At 39.6% G+C, this 10942-nt stretch overlaps 1 long non-coding RNA gene across 1 annotated transcript; it reads right to left on the bottom strand.

Annotated features, from left to right (window-relative positions):
• Positions 1 to 440: 440 nt before the first annotated feature.
• LOC103477923 (uncharacterized) lies at positions 441 to 9117 on the bottom strand. Its single transcript, XR_014084870.1, has 3 exons — positions 5674 to 9117; positions 5512 to 5562; positions 441 to 776 (listed from the first exon to the last, which is right to left on the bottom strand). It is a non-coding gene; the product is annotated as an uncharacterized LOC103477923 (long non-coding RNA).
• Between the last annotated feature and the right edge of the window lie 1825 nt (positions 9118 to 10942).

Below are 10942 nucleotides of genomic sequence, written 5' to 3'. Positions count from 1 at the left end.
TTGTTTTATTGTTTTTCCCACTATAGTTTTGACAGATTTAGGCTGTCAGGGATGTTCTTAGTGGAAGAAAAAGATCAACCGCTGTTGATGGACCAAGTTGAATCACAGGAAGCTTTAGAGAAGCAGGGGGGTTTATTTTAACCTAAAAGATTATATTTAACAAAATAAAAGATTGCTGAGGTCAAAGAAACAAAACTCTGTGCAAAAATGTGAACAAAAACAGAATAAAAAAAAAAACATGAGGATATATACATCTCAGTGAAAAATTAAGAGACCACTGCAAAATGATCAGCTTCTCTGATTTTACTTTTTACAGGTTTATGTTTTAGTAAAATGAACATTGTTCTTTTATTATATGAACTACTGACAACATGTCTCTGAAATTACAAGCAAAAATTTTGATTTTATTTGCAATAAAGAAAAAGACGCAGCGCCTCAAATAATGCAAAGAAAACAATTTAATAGTCATTTAGGAACAACAGCAGGTTTTCAATGAGGTTCAGTGCAGTGAGCTCTTCATTTTGTCCAGAGCTGTATGTGTGTTTATATACTGGAAAGAAATGGAAGTCAGACGTGTTACGTTCAAAATAAAATATTAACTTAAATACAAAAGCCTGTTTCAGTAAATAAGGAAAGTACAAGTTCCCCCTCTCCATTAGGATCAGGTGGCGCAGTCCAATCAACTCCATGTATGTAAGTCAGCTGAGCTCCGGCCGCCATCTTTCTGTCCGGAAACTCGCAGGGATCAGGACCGCTGAACGAGGCGAGAATTAATCCTGAGCACAGAGATGAACAATGAACTGATGAAACTACAGAAGTGAACAAGCGAGTCCAAACCGACCAATAAACGTTTTATGGTAAACAAGTGGTGCAAAAAAAAAAAAAAAAAGAGTCAGACTTTACTGGAGAGTCTTTGGTGGGTAAATGTATTTTTTAGTACAGGAAATATAATCACACACATCACATTCAAAGACTTATCACATAATATGTAACTGAGACATTAATTTATTTCAAAATTTATTTCAAAAACGTGAACATATCTGACTTCTGTCTCTGCCCCGACACATGAAATAAAATACAATAACCCTACAAATCAATGAACAGTTGACAGCTGTTTTCAAATTAGACGCATCTAAAATGCAAAACATTAATTATAACAATTTAAAACATCTAACAATCATGCAAACTTACACATAAAACCCTCAGTGTAATTACATTTGTCTAAAACACGTTAAAATATAACACTTTTAAAGCAAACAAATGATCCCAACGCATACCATAACTACGGATGGCTGTCAGTTACTGGTTGCTATGGTAACCATCGACGTCAAGAGCAACATAGCTTAGCTTATGCAGCAGAAAAACTGAATTTGAAGAATAAATGAACCGACTTCGACAGACTTCACGTGGATAATAATGTTAAAATGAAACCCTTTCACCGCTGCCTCCATTTAGTGTCTAAGAAGTTGTTTAATGGCATTTGATGAATAAAACTCCACTTTCATCTGTGGATAGAGACATGGTTCGCCTTCCTGGAGGACGACATTCAAACGTTACGTTTTGTGTTGTTGAAAACACAAAGGAACAGAAGCTCCTCACCCCGTCCTGAATCCCTTTGTCCTCCAGCTCCTCTCCTCTGCACCTTGTGCCCCCCTCCCTATATTTAGAGATGGTATTTGGGGCAACCACTCCCACTCTTTCTTTCTCTCTCTTCTCTCCCTCTCCTGGTATTTTGGCTCACTCTGTCTCTGTCGGGGCCGGCCCGGTGATCGGCCGGGGCGCAGACATCTCATGGTGAGACGTAAATATTCTGATAAGCCGTGAACAATGTAGTTACACGTTAATGATCCAGCCTGGAAACACAACGTTTAAACCCGGCAAATAATACGCTCACACGAGTTTGTACGGCGGGCCGGGGGGGCCGGATGGGGCCCACTGAGGAGCCTTTGGGTCGCAATGCAAAACCAAAACCCAGAGAGCCATGAAAGGTTGGATTTGAAAGAGTAAAAAATAAAAATTTATTTATTTAGTTGTTGTTTAAAGCAGCAGGATATAAAAAAGTTTTCTTTACGCATTTGTTAAAACCATCATCTCTCGTAAATGATAACGCTAGTTAGCACAGCGATGACGGCGGATAAACAGTTTTACTGGAACGGCAAGTTGTTTCTCCACCATTAGCACATTTAGCAGCATGCACACAAGGTTGACTGACAGCGCTAAGCCCCTCCTCCTGGTTCTGATTGGCTGATTTTGGTCGAGAGCGGTGCAACATGCTGACTCAAACTGGTCAACATGGTTTAACAAATATCTATAAAAACATATTTTTGTTAAAGTTAAATTTTTTAGCTACCCATACATAAGTAGCAGAAAAACAGCTTATTGAACTTTCTACAACATGTTACCGTGGCCTCTACACCAATTGTTTTGTAAATGTTTTAAAGATTTTATATCTTTTTTTTTATATATATATATAATCATACATAGGAATTTGAGCATTGTTCCCCATGACTCTGCATTCTCCAGCACTGTCTGAAGAAAAACTCATACCAAGACTAATCTAGACGCTGTGGTCAAGATGAAGAAAGCGTCCAGGTGGTGGCAGCACCATGCTGCCGGGTCAGGAAGCTGCTGCAGGTTGAGTGAATAATGCAGCAATGAATGGTTGAAACCCTGCATGACATCAGGAGAACCTGCAGACCTCAGATGTTCATTTGAACTTTGTAGTTTTTGGTTTGCATGCGAGACACATTTTTGTCAAATCCTTCCTATTCCTGTATGTGTGTGCAGTAACTTAAATGTTTCCTGAAGTTCTGGTTGTTTTCCTGGCCTTATCGATGCTTTGAGCCACGCTGTCATACACAAGTGCTTTTACATAAATCAGTTTTGAAACTTTCAAATGAAACTGCATGTTGTTTTTTTTACCTTTTATTTAACAATACTAAACAAAAGGAGAGAGGTATTTGTTGAGATGTCTCCATGCAGGATGCCGCAGCCTCCACTACCTCCACCTACAGTTTGGATCTCTTTTATTTACAGTGTTAATTTAAAGATAAACATTTAAAGATCTTCTTTTGGTCGGTGCAGCAGCCATGACAGCTGTGGAAGGTTTTTACACAAAGTGTCCAAAGTTACCTTGTTTTATGAGCTCCGACCGGTGAGTGTGTGCGTAACTATCCACACACGCACGTTGTACCTTCGGGTAACCGTGTGTGTGTGTGTGTGTGTGTGTGTGCGTGTGTGTGTGTGTGTGTGTGCGTGTGTGTGCGTGTGTGTGCGTGTGCGTGTGTGTGTGTGTGTGTGTGTGTGTGTGTGTGTGTGTGTGTGTGTGTCTGGCAGCGCTGGCGTTGTTTGACCAGCTGTTTGGAGGGAAAGCCTGATCCCATGTGACCTGGTGTTTCTCCAGCTGCCATTGGATCAGAACAAGCAGCTCTCTCTTCCAGGCGTCCCGCGTTACGAGGCCCGTACTCCGCTTTTCATCCTTTTTTTTTTTTTTTTTTTTAAAGGTTTATTATTTTTGGTAACAATAACAGTGGAAGTGCTAGAAAATGTAACTAATAAAAATGTAGAAGAAAAAAGGAAAAGCTCTCGCCAAATTTCCCCGTAAAGTAGTACGATTTCTGTCCCAAAACGATAAAAATAGAAGAGAAAAACACGGCTGTCTGACAGCCGGTCCGGCCGTCTGGCTCTTTAGGAGCCCAGTCAATGTAGCAGATTGTTTCAACAACATTCAAAACTAATTTAAGGCAGAAAAGAGCTAATTTTACCCATTTACTATATAACAGCCATGGTTATCTGCTCATTTATGTTCCAAAAATAATGGCTTAATGCAACAAAAACAACATACTTTTCTTTTTTTTGGGAGCTCGTTTGTTATTTGCATACTTATAAAAGGTAAAAGACAATTCAATTTCCTAAGTCGGATTATTAAAACTCAACGCTTTTCTCAACTGTAACTGTGACTCTTATGATGTTACGTTCACCTTATGACAGTTTAATATACCAAAGTTTCACACTGTCACTAATATAACAAAAAGCTAATCAATAATAATAATAATAATAAATTAAAAAGAAAAAACCTTGAATTTGAAACACCTCTACCTACTGCTGTAAAGTTATTATAATACATTTATTATTATTATTGTTGTTATTATTATTATTATTATTATTATTATAACTACTATTTCTAGCAATTTAACTATTGCAATACAATTATTAAGTAGTGATGCCAAATGTTAATTAATTAGTAGTTTTTGTCACATCGTGACTAAAGCATATTTCCAAACATTTCTTATAAATGATGGAGAAATGCATCAGCCCTTTCTCCACCAGCTGGGCAGCAGCAACAGGTGGGGGAGGGTGATAAATTGAGGTTAATGGGTTTTCTGAAATATTTTTTTATTATCATTAGGAAAGCAATTTGGCATCAAATCCTCCAGGTTTCTGTATTTTTGACTTCTTCGTGTTTGTTGGTCAGATAAGTAAGAAACATTTCTCACCCCTGAGACGAGCCATCACTTCATCCACAGAGCCGCTTTCAAAATAATTCACGTTTTACGCCGCGCCGAACAGAAACGACATTATTTGTGGCTCGGGCTCAGGTCGGCCTTCAGAGACGCTTCAGATAATCGAGCATCAAAGAACGCTGTTTATGAGGCGACAGAGGAGCGGCAACCGAAGATCAGCATCAGCGAGGTGGTGAAACCTGACGGCTTCACACTCACACCCTCACACCCGCCGAGACCAACGCAGGCGCAGAAACACACACACACACACACACACGGAGCACTGGGAGTCCATCACGTCTGCAGCACTGAAACACAAAAGCGTCTTCAAAACGCTGCTGGCAGTGAGCGTCATAACGACTCTGTCGCTTTTCAAAAAAAGCAAAACGCAGAATTCAGGGACGCCATGATGGAGAAAAACGGTCAAAATCCTTTACGTTGTTGATGTTTATTCACATCTATCATTAATATTGTAAATTATATTTCTCACCACAGTCAAATTTCTCTTGATAAACAATAAACAACATGAGAATTGTAAAGTATTTTAAAACAAAAGAAAGACATCTGCATCAGAAATTAAATGAATCAGAAATGTGTTTTACTTAAAATTGTAATTAAATTTGGACTCAACAATATGTATAAAATGCTGCATTATGGAAGTATGTGTCTTATTGTACATTAGGGTTATTTGTGTGAAGATTTTCTTAAACAAATTTGTTTCTGATTGTAAATCTTCCACAAAAAAAATCACAATTTTGAAATAGTGAAATTCATAATTTTACAAAATAAATGAAGTGAAATAAAATGAATATTTTCATTTAAATTTCAGAAATCTTAAATTATTCACACCCTCCTCAACATTTTACGGAAAACCCTTTACTTCTATGAATACCATCAAACTATTCTTCTCCTTTCTGACCTGCCCTTCATTTCCACTCAGCTTTTCATGACGACAGAAACAGTCGATCAAAATATGGATCTAACAGGCTGTGAATGATTCTGAGCTCACACAGAAATGTGACGTTCATCTGGGGTCGGTCTGGCATCCAGCGATTCAAATCTGCAAATAAAGTGAGAAAATGTTTCCATTTCTGTCTCGCTATTAAATCGACATAATTATCATGTAATGGAGAGGATAAACAGGCCGTTTGTCATGCACAGACAGGCAGACCTCGACATTTGCAGTAATCCCTTGTCTGTTCTCCATTCTTGTTTACAGATGTCTCTCTCTCTCTCTCTCTCTCTCTCTCTCTCTCTCTCTCTCTCTCTCTCTCTCTCTCTCTCTTTCTCTCTGTGATCCGTTTGGTAATGTTTAAAAATGTCCGGACGGCCTTTTCTGGACTTTCAGCTGCAGCTTTGGCTTCTAGCTCAGCTGGCCGCTCATGTCTGTCAGCGCCGCTATTACTATCATCTGCGCGTGTGTGTGTGTGCGCGTGTGTGTGTGTGTGTTGGAGTGTACCCGAGCCTCTGACCTTGAAGCTAACTCTGAACATTATACTCAACACCTTCCCACATGCACATATAGACTCATGTACATGTTAGCTAACTCATATTCTCAGCTCCAGGTCGTTGACCCTTTTCCCTGATATTCCATTACCAGCACATGCTCAAGTCTTTGCATTCAGAGAGCAACATGCATAATCTATACAGACATTTTTAAATTTTATTTTCAGAATTGGCATATAACAGTTTATTATGTATTTAATGCAAACACTGTCAGAATATTAATAATACTGAGGCTTTAAAGAACGCCGATTGAGCTCTAAGAAACTCCCTGAGAAATTGAATTTATTTTTAAGCATCTCGATGTAAAATGGCAGGAAAAAATACGAATCTGATCTAAAATTGGTCATTTATTTGAAATACATTGAGCGTTGCACATCTCCAGCAGGTTGTATGGACATAAAGCTGTAAAATATTGCACTGTGAAACATCTGGAGGTGGTTTAACCTGAAGATGAAGGCTCACCTGTCGCCTTGGAAATGCAAGTAAAGTCAACAAGGAAATTGTTTTGGTTTTAATTCAAAAATTAGAGTTAATTTAACAACAAAGAGCGAGTTGTTTGAATGTTGTTTTCTTCTGTTTTATTAAGTTATGACAGCGTGTTAATCTTAAATTGTGAATTATGACTTAATACTGTAATTTAAAGCCAATAATCATTTTATATTATGAAAAAAAAACTACTCTGAACCACAGATTTCTGTATTATTTTCACTCTCGTTATTAGGTTTCCAGAAGTTCTCATCCAACTTAGAAGAATTTAAAATCCTCAGTTTTTTTAAATGCTGACTTAAAAAACCTTATTTACTACTCTAAGTTTATCTTTCACAAACTTACAAACTGAAGATAAAAACATAAAGAGTAGAAGTTAGTCCACATAGCTAAATATGTCTCAAATGTTTTAATATACAGTTGCCAACAAAATAACTGGAAATGCTATTGATTAGATTTTAGCGACTAAATCATGTTTAAAACAACCATCAGGAAATAAGCGCAGGCTTTTGGTATCAAAGTTTTGAGGATGTTCCCTTTAAGTCAAAATACCAAGTTTATGATCTGCTTCAGTAAAAACATGAATACAAATTTAAGAGTCATGTTTCAGAAATCAAAGATTAATATGTACGAATGTTAAATGTTGGAGCTGAAGTGTTAAAGTGAAACATGGCGGCCATGTTGATGCGCTAAAACCACAACGGGTGTCAGACACTGAGATGAGGCGATAATTTCCCAGTTGGGTGAAAAGACTGTGGTCCACAGCAGGTGTGTGTGTGCGTGTGTGTGTGTGTATGTGTGTGTGTGTGTGTGTGTGTGTGTGTGTGTGTGTGCGTGTGTGTGTGTGTGTGTGTGGGTGTGTGTGTGTGTGTGTGTGTGTGTGTGTGTGTGTGTGTGTGTGTGTGTGTATGTGTGTGTGTGTGTGTGTGTGTGTGTGTGTGTGCGTGTGTGTGTGAATGTTGGAGAGAAACAACAGAGTTAGGTTTGACCCAACAGACCAGGTTAAATCTCCAGCCACACAAATAACGGATTAAAGCCACTGACTCTCCTGTTGGAGCGACAGAGCCAATCAGGTGTTATCCTGATCTAATGAATGTGCGGCTGAATCCACACAGTTATCAACAGCTGCATTTCCATTCACCACAAAACTGAGCAACTTGAATTTAAGAAAATAAATGCTCTTAATGGAAATACGGCAATTTTGAGAAAAAAAAATCTACTTCTTTGACTGAAACCTTTTGCTTCAGGATGAGAAGGTTTTTCCAGTCGTACCGAAACAGATTTATTTCGCAGAACTGCAATGGAAACACTTTTTGCATCACACAGCCGGATGTTACCACTGGAGGAAACGATGAAGACGACGACAGGAAGAGGTTGATAAAAAGTTGTGTGTCGTTCCAAAGTTTTGAATCCACAGTTCTCCTGTGAAATAGGCGGCTACAATTTCCCCGAATGCCACATACGTAACCCCTCCCAAGTAGGCGGGGCTTGTCACTCCAACACCTGAATAAGTCGCCAACATTTCCTCTGACGGCTGAGTGACGATGAGCGCTGACGGCATGGCTGAATTATAACTTTACATCCGTCGCCACCGGGATTTTTAATATCACATGACCAAGATTATTCTTGTGTGATTTTCACTTCATTCCTTATTTAATGAAAACACAGCATTTGCAAAGTTGTGGTTTTTTTTTTACATTAGCAGAACACAGACAAAAACTGGCTAATGATTGCTGAGTGTTGGGACAACTGATCCGACTTTTACCAAGTTTGTGTGTGTGGGAAGAAGACGCGCTACAATGTAAAGATCGCGATGCTGAAAGAAAGTTGGGTTGAAAGTATCCATCAAACGTGACACGTGAGGATAGAAGGCACTGCTATGTTTGGAGGCGAGGGAGACGCTCCGATGGTGTTGAACGACCCGACACACGGACAGGAACGAAGATGAGACGGAGGCAAAGGGCAGCCGCTCGGTGACAACCCTGACAGTTTTGGGTCTAGTCCTCTCCTTCAACTGCTGGGGGTAAATTTAAATCCAAGGATTGCTTTCACAGACTTGTCTCTGAGATACATTTTTTTATGTCTACCGTCCCAATTCAAGCCCTTGAGTTTATGCAGGAGATGAGAACGAATTTCCTCACTGCTATGACAGAGGAGCCTGTGTATGTCATCCACGGCAAATGTGCTTGTCCAGCTTCTCCTAAAGCTTACAGCAGAGCCTGAGAGTTACACACTTCTTAAAATCAAGTCACGAGAAAATCTTTTGACAGTGATACGAAAACAGCTTTACAAAGGTTCCTGGTTCAATTTCTGTAAATAGAAAGGAGACCGACATGCTGGAAATGGAATCCACCGTATTTTTGCATCACTAGTTTAACTCCAAAGAAAATGTAAAGCCATTTTGTACTTTGCTAGCTTGGTAAAAATCAGCTCTTTGTTCTGCGCTTCGCTTCATCCAGAGGATCTGGAGTCTCGGCTAATGATTGCTTCCTGGAAGCTCTGTTGAGGTTTTAAATTTTACCCAGTCACTAACATTTGTCCATGACGTACATAATGCGCCATTTTGACAGTATGGAGATTACTGGAAAATTACCAGCAATGTAAACAACCATCCTCCACTGTGATGAAAGAAGTGCTAATCTGAACGAGGCTGTTGATGCTAATTCAATATTTGGGAACGAGGCCATCATGGCTTCCTTCACTTCCTCCACTGCCATTGCTAAAACTACAGGCAGACTTCAACAACTTCTGTTTTATTGGCCCAGTTTAAATTCTACCGGAGAAATCCAGTTCAATGGGAGAAAGCACAGACGGAGGACTGAAGGGAAGTGAGAATTGCATAGGAAGCCAGTGGCCAGGCCAGCTCTTTGATTAAAAATGTCCTTACATGGAAGTAAACTGCTGCTACACACGTTGTGAGGTTAGAGGTCACCTTGGTCACCTTCTGTACCTCATAGTGTCCTGAAATTACCAGAACCTTCTCCACCAGTAGATTTCAATAAAGAATGTTTCTCTTACCAACGTGTCGCTGGCTCAGCGTTGATAGGAGATGGGCAAAAGTGTGTTTGCATGCAAAGTGAGGAAAAAGCCTTTCAACAATGACCCAGTAGAGCTTAGCAGCGTCAGAAACTAAAAGCTCTTAAAATCACTGCACAACATCTTTTGTTTCTTCACTGAGGCTGCCACAAGATGTAAAGAAGTGAAGAAGTCATTGTATTTTTCATCAAAGTGAAGGTAACACTAGTTACTCTCTATTTGCTCAATTTATTATCATGGACTACACAGATGAAGGTGAGTCCTTTAGGTGTGACAACCTTTATCTATCTTCTAAACTCTTATTTTGAAGTGAGAGGGGCTGTTCTCAAGTTGTCGGGTTCTGAGTACGAAAAAAAGGAGAAGTTTGACAGTGAGTGTTATTGTTGGCAGAGACGGCACTCCTTAATCTTGAAAAAAGTAAATTTCAACATCAACTTATGTTTAACCAATTTATTTTGGACTATTAGAATAATTTCAGTAACTTCCTGCAGAATGGCAGCCCCAGAGTTGAGCATAGCCCAACTGAAATGACCCACATTGCTCTGACCCCTGTGTTTTAGGGTCACAGGTCAGACAGAGCAGGTCTGCTCTGAGCATGTGCAAACTATTGAAGTATAGCTGAAATGTATAAAGAAAAGCGCAATATAACGAGTCATCCTTTTACACTGACAGACGACGGTATCCCTCACTAAAGGTCTTTACATGTTTTTTTGTTGACATGTATTCTGGTAGTGATGGCTTTGCTTATATGATTGCTTGTTGTCCTGACCTGAATTTTCTGATCATTGAAACTGATAACAAATAGACAGATGTGGAGATGCCATCAAATAAGACAAAGAGCTGATTCAGAAATACCTGGAGCTCTGTGGACTATGATGGTATTGGCCACATGTCTTATTGGCCACATGTCTCTTTCATCTTCTCCTCTTTATCTAAGACAGTATTCTGAGGTGTTAGGGTACACAATATTGAGGAAAGAACAAAAATCTCCTGTGTGTCCAGCAATGAGTCTTGGAATACAGCAGGCTATGAAGATACACCAGATCCATCATTCGAGTTAAGACAAGCAGATGACGCAATTGTGAGAATTTGGACGAACCTTTGTTGCATCGCTGTGACGTAATCAGCCTTCAAATGCAGACTTTGAGTAATAATAACTCCATCCATCCATTTTCTTGCACCCTTGTCCCTAGTGGGGTCAGGAGGGTTGCTGGTGCCTATCTCCAGCTAACGTTCCGGGCGAGAGGCGGGGTCACCCTGGACAGGTCGCCAGTCTGTCACAGGGTAACACAGAGACAACAGCTCTACCAACTGTGCCACTGTGCAGCCCAAACATAACCATTTGACGCATTTTACCAGATTCTAAGGGTAAGCTAATTAACATCTACAGTCTCTTGACAAGTTACAACAAT

The sequence above is a fragment of the Poecilia reticulata genome, chromosome 2 (assembly GCF_904066995.2).
Source record: "Poecilia reticulata chromosome 2, P_reticulata-male-v2, whole genome shotgun sequence".
NCBI lineage: Eukaryota > Metazoa > Chordata > Actinopteri > Cyprinodontiformes > Poeciliidae > Poecilia > Poecilia reticulata.
This window is presented reverse-complemented; position numbering and strand designations above follow the sequence as displayed.